The sequence below is a fragment of the Drosophila bipectinata genome, chromosome 2L (genome assembly GCF_030179905.1).
Source record: "Drosophila bipectinata strain 14024-0381.07 chromosome 2L, DbipHiC1v2, whole genome shotgun sequence".
Classification (NCBI taxonomy): domain Eukaryota; kingdom Metazoa; phylum Arthropoda; class Insecta; order Diptera; family Drosophilidae; genus Drosophila; species Drosophila bipectinata.
In genome coordinates, this window is record NC_091736.1 from 22,823,054 (window position 1) to 22,832,710 (window position 9,657).

The window sequence follows — 9,657 nt, forward strand, 5'->3', positions numbered from 1 at the left end:
GATATATATCCGGCTTTAACTGCATTTTTAATTTAAGGAAAATTTCAAAATAATTTTGTTGAATTTATTAAAGATACTAATCTAGGCTAATCCTAGAGTCTTTGTAAACAGGGTGCCATCGTCGAACTTCAAGTATGGCTCCATGTGTTCTGGGCCAATATCTCAATAGCCTTTGTCTTTGTCAGGGCACCAAAAATAAGAAAAAATATGATCGTAGCACCTTAAAAATTCTCGAGGATAACCCGTGAGCCGATAGTGCAGCCAGCACCTTCATTCTGAGCCAGCTGCGTTGCATCAAGAGGTAGGGCCTGACCAAGCTGGATTTGCCCAACTGAACGCAAATCTAAAAACAGGCTGGCTCCAATCCCCAAATCCACACTGTGGAAATCTGTAAAAACACCTTGCCAGGAATTTCCCAGTTGTTCAGGCCGGGCTGACATTCTAGGATGAGAGATGCCAAAACTGTCTCAATGTATACAGAATGTAGCCAGAGTCAAGTAGCGCTCGACACAAAAGGATGACTCCTGATCGACAACAGACCAGAATGTTGGTGGTTGGCAAAAATACTACATCAGCGTGGCGATCCAGTGTCACAACCGTTTTAGCTGGCGGAGCATGAGAGGCTTCATTGGCAGGACCCAAGCTGGAAGCAAAAACGGAAGAGGTAGTGGCTAGATGATTGCACGAAGGAATGCAACAAGGTATAATGTCAATGATTACACATTGGGCAGCGGAAGGATAAGCATCCGCGGGCTAAATATTAGAGAGCAAGACGACGAACCTAATCGTATGGTTCCAAGGAATTTTGGACAAGAAGGCACAGCATGTGCCTGGACACCGCCCAGGGTGCAAAGAGCAGGCGGAGATCGATATTATACGGCAAACGTCGGTCTACCTTCGGTTTGGAGACACATTTACTAGAAAAAAGCTAGAAAACAATTTAAGTTAGTTCAAATTCAAAAATAATCATCAAAATTTGAGGTATTCGACACAACTCAATAAAGTACAAAATATATGAAACAAATTTTAAGTGTATAATTATTATTTATGTTAAAATTTAATTTTAAATTTAGATTTAGAAAGCCAGATTCTAAATTAATTAAACGAATAATGGTTAATAATAATAATGGGTTCTTGGGTTAATGAGTTTTTCCCACTAAGGAGCATGCAAGATCGATTATTATACGGCCAACGTCGGTCCACCTGATTCCTTCGTGTGTCTTCCCTCTTGGCCTTTATGGCAGGGTAAAGCTTCAGGAAGATGATCTGGAAGGGGAGGATCCTTAGATCTCGGTCGAACACACTGAATTCATAAGAAACCCGCATATGCCTGTTAAGTGGGTAGGATAACTTCCGATGATCAAATCTCTTTCTTCCTCTTAAGCGTGTTTTTTTTGTGCGCACTGCGTTTATATAAATATTGCGTTTATAAATGTTGGTAAACTGGTGTTTACTCGCTTGTTGAATCGAATTCATTGAAAATCTTAAGTTTTAACTTTAACCGTATCGCTTCGCGTGTGCTGTGGTATATTTTGAGGCGAATTAATAATTTGTTTAAATTCAATTCCAAGCATAGCTCAGCTCTGCTTCTTCCCCGTCTTATCTCTATTTCTGTATTTTTCCTTTCCACTCTCCAAAGCTCCCGTTTCGGCTTCCCATTTGGCACAGTGGTATAGTGTTTTGTTTTGTTAATTAATAATGTGGAATTGTTCTGAACGGGTCTATTCTATAAAGTCTTGTCAGTTTTGGATGCCATTTCCCTTAGGTCTGGTTTACATTATTGTTGTGAAAATTGTCGTGCTTATTACAAGACTTCAATAAGCAGTCGAGTTTAAATACCATTTTAATAAATACAAAAATAAAAACAAATATATGAAAAGTTTAAAACACTATACCTTGAACCACTGTGCCAAATAGGAGACGAAGCATGAACAGAGCGAAGAAAAATTGCAGATATAGAAATAAGAACCTCTTTTGCACACGAAAAAATACAACGAAAGAAGAAGGAGCAGAGCCGAGCATTGCTTGGAGTTAAAATTAAGAAAATTATTAATTCGCCTCCAAATATACCATGGCACACGCAAAGCGATACGGTTTAAGTTAAAACTGAAATTTATCTAAATTCGATTCTCAAGTATGTAAGTAAGCACCGGTTCACAGCAATATTTATCTTAAAAGCAATGCGCAAAAAAACACGACACGAAGAATTGAGAGAAGAAGAAGTCCTCCGCCATGTCTCGTAGGTGGAATTTATCAATGGGTTTCTGTTAATCCCCCATCTTCGCCGGGATTACATTTTTGCTCAGCATCCACGAGTCATCTTTAAAGAAAGCCTTACAAAACTGACAGCACCAAAAACGCCGAATAAACTGCCAAATGGACGAGGTGGAATGGAAAGAAAGGCAAAAAAAGAGCGACTGCAACCCAAGAGAGAAAAGCTCCCAGGACGTGCCCTGAGGACCTATGGCAAAGCGATCACCTTCGGAAAGGGCCCATGGAATATAAGCTGCTAGCAAAGCAGTGTGGCGAAGCTCGATCAAATGGGATACATAATTAACACGGAATCGCTAGCTCCCATAGACGCCACTCACGGGCAGTTAAGCTTCAGTTTCAGCTCTGTCAAGTCAGGGTAAAAAGGAACTGGCCTCCAAGATCGAGGCCTCAGATACAGGAGATTGTTAAAAAACAGACGCCTTCTTGTGGCAGCAAGTCGGATGGATGACGATGACATCTCCGACGACGACGGAGGTCACAGTGGTGGATGGTGAAATAGCAGATGTCCCTACGGATTCTGCAGATAAACCCTCCACCAGGAACCCTGGTTCCGGAAGTAGGAGGAAGGATCTCTAGAGTAGAGGCCAAAAGTATAAGCTGCTTAGAAGGTAGAAGGTTCAGAAGATAAAATTAGAGCCTGTATTCTTGTTTAAAAGCATTTAAGCATATTCTTGCTCCATAATGACAGAGACGCAGACAACGCTCAACAAGTATTTAGCTCTATTTCTCATTGGGGAGAGGTGGATAAGCACTCCTTCTCCGACCATATATACAACGAAAGAAGTCTACTTTTTAAAAGTTAAAGCCTAAAATTTTCAAAACCCCACGCCCTAACTGGTCCAAATATTCCCCAACCTTGGAAACAACTTCACAGCCACCAAACTATCTCCAAACCGTAAAGAGTCTGACAATTCTGGTGCAGCAAATCGTCAAGCCTTCACTAATGCTTTAAAAAAAACATGCTCAAAGACAAAAAAAACGAATCAACCCCCCTGGTCAGTCTCTGACTTACACTCCGAGTGTACGGTTGTCTTGCATACGTTGATCTTGTTTGTTATCTTTCGTTATAACGATCAGCACATCGTGCTATCTAAATAAAGAGCTAAAAGTTTTGTCGATTAAAAGTGCATTTTATCATCAACATAAAACGTCAAAAGACAATTACTGGCGATGCTGTAGCATCAGCCGCTATTAACAAAATGCCACGTCAAAGGAAAAATATTACTGTGAACAAAGCTCTTCGTGACGAGTTCAAAAATTACTATCTTCCGCTTCAAACTATTGAGGACAACAACAACATTGATGACGTCAAAGAGGAACCTGAAGTCGTCCCAAAAGAGGCTAATAAAATGCCACCTATTACTGTCCTTAAACAGACTGCCAAGTTCCTATATGATGTTCTCATCCGCATTAAAATAAGTGACTACCATATCAAAACCATATCTATTGGTATCAAAATATTCACCACAGGTGAAGAAAACTGCAATAAAATTTGCACTCAGCTGCGTGATATCAAATGCGAATTCTATTCGTACGATTGCAAAACGACCAAACCTTACAAGGCGGTACTTTCTGGTCTTGACAAACTAACCAATGCTGACGTCAAAACTTTGCATAATAACATGGGCCTGAAATGCATTGAGGTTAAAAAAATTGAAAAAACAACAAAAAATGACAACAAGCTATTGCTCTATGTAGTCTATTTCGCTAATAAAAGCATCACTCTGCACCAGCTACGCAAAAACTACATATTTATAAACCATACCAAAATACGATGGGAGTACAAATCAAAACCAAGCAGCAAACTGACACAATGCTACAATTGCCAGCTTTATGGACATGGATCCATGCATTGCGCTGTAAAGACCTCTTGCGCCCACTGTGCCGGCCCACACAAGACCATTGAATGCCCTGACAGCACCAAACTAAAATGCGCAAACTGCAAAGGGAATCACCCCTCCTCCGACCCTCAGTGCCCTTGCCGACTTTCTTATCAGTCGCTTCTCCAACGACGATCGTCCAGCGGTAATCGTTTCATCAAACCGAGGTACGAGAACCAAACAGCTCGTGGAGCAAACCGAAATATGCTCGTATCAGCCGTACCAAGGCAGCACTTAACTCCGATTCGGCCGCCAAATCTTCCTCAAGTTTCATACCAGAGCTACAGAAATGCAGTCGTAAACAACGACTCAAATCCACCGAGTTCTCCCGACCTTTTTACCATCGACGAAATCACAGCTCTTACGACTGAGCTCATAAATAAATTGAGTGCCTGTACCTCAAAAAGTGAGCAGTTCAATATAATAACTCAACTTGCTATCCAATATGTGTACTCCAATAAGTAAATCACTCACTCATATTGACGTGCCGTCAGTAGTAAACATCTTGAGTTAGTTAACTTCCTCAACAAAAACCAAATCCATGTTTGTCTTGTTAGCGAAAATTGGCTAACGGATAAAATTAAACTGTCTATACCAAATTATAAATGTTTAGCGAAATGATCGTGGTACCACAAAAGGTGGAGGGTTGCGATTATAGTAGAGAACAGTATTCAGCATGAACAAATCAAAAGTATAAACACCCATCTTATAAAAAAAATTGATATAAAGCAGAGGTCGGCACGGCCCTATCTCGGGGGCATAGGAAATTTCTCTGCCCAAGCTCTGCCACACACACACAGTATGCATGTGTGAAACGTCATGCTCACAGCCTACTTTCTGCTATTCGTTACTAACACTAATGCGGTAAAATCATATCAATGTATTGGGGTGCCGACCACTGCTATAAAGATAAACATTGACTCCAATAATTCTCTCAAAATATATTCAGCCTATTTTCCTGGTGCTTCAGCTAAATGCCTAAACAATCCATGCAACTTTCCTTTATTAAATAAACACATAAAAACAATGTTCAGGGCCGACCTAGTAAAATTTTCACAAATTGATGGCCATTACATATTGGGTGGTGACTTGAACTGAAAAAATCGATTATGGAAGTGTGCCAGAGCTAACTCGTTTGGAAATTGCCTTCATGAGCTTTTGTCAACAGGAAAATTTTCGCTTTTATACTCCAAAGATCCAACCTATATACCAGCTAACTTTAGTAGCAAGCCTTAAACTCTTGACACTTTCCTTACAAATTCACCGATAAATTTCTCCGAGCCAATTGTGCATACTGATCTCTCATCGGACCATTTACCAGTACTTTGTAAGTTTACTAAAGGAGTACATTGCAAAAATGTTACACACTTGCAATACTCCAAAGCAAACTGGAAAAAATTTAAGCATATCCTCAATGTTGTAACCTTAGCCAATCTCGAAGCTCTTTCAGATTTTGAAGCGGAGCAAGAAGTAATTGAATTAATGGTCAATATTCTTCAAGCTGACATACATAATGCAATAAAGCAGTGTGTACCCGAAGCGCCTGTTTGCCCCATAGTTTTGAAAATTCCACGGTGGACAAAAAATATAATCAGTGATAGAAACACAAATCAAAGAAGATGGATTAGAACCAGACAACCCATCTTTATGGCTAGGGTAAACTATTTGAACGACATGATTCGCCAGAAACTATTTGAGCTTAACAATGAAAAATGGAATCTTAAACTGTCTAAATTGGACAAGAATTCCAGACCATTTTGGAAGCTTACTAAAATTATTAAGAACAAAAAACAGTTTATCCCAAGTTTCTTTCACAATAATATAGTGTTTACCACAAGAGCAGAAAAAGCAGATATCTTAGCAGAAGTTTTTGAATCAAAACATCACATTACTGACAGTTTCTCAGACTATAATACCTCAACTGAAGTCCAAAACACTTTAAGCGAATTTAAAAATTTGAATGACCTAACATTCACACCTGAAATCACTCCTAAGGATATTGACGTCATAATAAAGTCACTAAAAAATAACAAATCACCTGGCATTGATAAAATTCCAAACATTTGTCTAAAAAATTTACCAAAAAATGCGATTGACTTTCTTGCTCTAATCATGAATAAATGTCTTTAAATTGGTTATTTCCTCAAAAATTGGAAAATTGAAAGAATTATTCCAATTCCTATGCCAGGGAAGCCCCCGGATTGTCCAAACAATTACCGTCCGATAAGTTTGCTATGTGGTTTTTCATAAATTTTTGAAAGATTAATTAAATCTAGGCTCAATCTGCATGTGGAAGATAATAAAATTTTACCCCCAGTCCAATATGGCTTTCGTGCTTTTCTGAACTGTATTCACCCACTTGATCAAATCACTAACTATATAAAGGAAAGTTTTGCACGAAAAGAGTCAGTTGGCATGGTAACGCTTGACATAGAAGCTGCTTTTGATACTGTTTGGCACCATGGTCTAATCCATAAGCTTATCACTTGTAACAGCCCAATATATTTAACAAAGATCATCCAAAGTTTTCTCTCAGGTAGGTACTTTTACGTCAGTCTTGATGGTACCAATTCGAATAAAAAACTAATCAAAGCAGGTGTCCCACAGGGCTCTGTGCTCGGACCAATTCTTTATAACATTTACACCTATGACATCCGCCTACTTCAAAGATGTCATACACTTATATTTGCCGACGACACAGCCCTGTTTAGCTCTGGCGTTTAACGAGGAAATCTTCTAGACCGACTATAAGGTCGGTCCGAACATTCCATCCCCCTATTCGAGCAGCATATAAAGCCTTACAAATCAGCGGATTTTGACGTGATCGTACCCGCAAAAATCCAACATGCGGGCGAAATTGCCAAAAACTGGCCCCTAAACATTTAAAAAAAATATGACTTTTGGCTCTGATCTAGGATTTGATCATGTTTCCTGCTTAAAACGTTGGAAAGGGTCCATCTAAGGTCAACATTCAAAAACATTCTCCCAAACACATAACTGACGCCTTGACGTCCCTTGGAGCAAATGGCTTTGAGGTATATGGCCTTTTGGGGTAGATTGAAAAGAAAAAGGTAGATAAGAAGCTAAACAAGAGCCTCCTTCAGACAACCCAATCACTGCAGCGTCTCCAGGCTTGAATGGAGGCAATAATGGAGTATTTCCAGGCAATAATGGAGTATGGAGGGTATTGGCATACCAATAGCCTCTCACATACTCCAACTCACTTAATAAAAAAAATCCCAACTCGATTTGGAATCTGTCCCAGAAACTCTACCCATTATATAAAAAAAAGATCATCCCAATTATTAAGGATGAATATGATCTAAATCGGCACGATTATTAGAGTCATCACGGGGCACTGGCTAGTGGAAACATATGCTAGGCCATTTTTTTTTTGTTCGAGTGGTTTTATTTAAAACTGTCAAACAGGGACAATTATTAAACATTGTGGCAGAAAACTTGGCTTATGTGTAACTTAAGTAAGAGGTGGAAAATAATTATGTCTAAGAGTTATTCCGGATGAGGTCCAGCGGGTTAGTTCTGCACAGCCGCCGCATCTGTTCACTGTTGTCGAGGAGAGTGGTTGCCAACTCGTTGGGGTGGTTGTGTAGTCTCTGGATGTACTTGCTGCTGCTTCTCTGGATCTCCTCCTTCACCCATGGGAAGCCAAGCACCTCGTGGATTGTCTGGTTGTCGTGGCCCCAGTGGCGATACGGAGGGCTCTATTTTCAAATGTCTGGATAGTCCGAATATTAGTCTTGCTGGCCGTGCCCCATAGTTGGATCCCGTACGTCCAAATTGGCCGAATAATCGCCTTGTAGATTAGGATTTTCGAAGAGGTTCTTAGCTTCGACTTCCTACCCATCAGCCAATAGTACGCCTTTAATCTTACTTCACACTGCTTTCGCTTTTTGACTAGGTGAGGCTTCTAGCGTGAAGCCCAAGTATCTTGGGTTTTCTACTTGGGGGATGGGGGAGCTGTTGAGGTGGACAATTTCCTCTACCGAGAGAAAATATGGTGGCGGTGGGTTTATCGTTATTCACTTGAATATTCCACCTTCTGTGCCAATTTCCGAGAAGATCTAGTTGCTCCTGCATGACAGCAGCTGCCTCTGTAGCGTTGTCAGCAGCGGTCATGAAAGCGGTAACGTCCGCATAGGTCGCTGGCATTATGTTGGGGCTTCGCAAGACTTGGAGATCGACCGTGTAGACATTGTATAATAAAGGGCCCAGCACGCTGCCTTGGGGGACTCCGGCGCGGCTCAGTCCGGAAGTGGCCTCTCCGCATCTGACCGCAAATTAGCGGTCCGTCGGGAACGACTCCAGGAAGAAGTAGTAAGGTCTGGATAGGTTAGTCTTCAATTTAAGCAGGAGACCGGAGTGCCAGACCCGGTCGAAGGCTTGTTTGACATCCAGCATAACAGCCAGGCAGTACTTCTTGGTTTCGAAGACGTCCAGGACATACTGCACCAATCTGTGGCATTGTTCTGGGGTTCCAGGGGACCGCCTGAAGCCAAAGCCAATAAGAGACCGACCTGTGAGTTATGCTCAACCCGAGGCCGGAGATCCGAGAACCCTAAAATATAAAAACAAGAAAGGAAAGCTAACTTCGGGCGGAGCCGAAGTTGATATACCCTTGCAGGTAAAACCAGATATATGTATATAACAAACATCCGATATAGTTGGCCGCTCCTTATGAGAATATCATGATATAATCAATTCATTACGAAACAAAACCTAAAAAAAACTCCCAAACTTCTATCTTCAAAAATACCAAAGTTGGTATTCCTACCAAATACCATTTCCGATCGTTCAGTTATGTGGCAGCTACATACCAACCAACCAACAACATAACCAACAACACATCATATATCAAACACCAAAATCATATTATTTTATATGTTTCTCCGCTTATGTGCCTGTGCAGTATTGACAGACTCAGTGCAAAAGTTAATGTTCTTGAAATTAAATAATTAGCCATTTATATATTAAAAACTAATAAATTTTTGTAATTTAATCTCGATTAATAATTGATTGAACTACTCTTTCTCAGCCGCCGCAACCATAGTTGGGCTATTTATGAATACTGTCAATACTGCACAGGCACATAAGCGGAGAAACATATATACATATATATATATATATACATTCTTATTATATACCATCTGAAAGGTATTGATGTGTAGATCATATATATAAATATATATTTGATCTGGCTTCTACGGATCAAAAGATATATAGATTCAATCTTTATTTTCAATTTTTAAAATAAAAGTTATCGGATAATTTTTATTTTCCAATTTTTATAATAAAAATTGAAAATAAAAGTTATTGCGTAATTTTTATATAAAAATTGATACTTAATAATTAATACTAATTTTTTATTATTAAAATTAATTTTAATTATTAAAAATCAATTTTTTTCATAAAAATTAAGAAATAACTTTTATTTTGTAATTTTTTGCTTTTTTAATTATAACCGTTACAGTCCCTGCTTCAGATT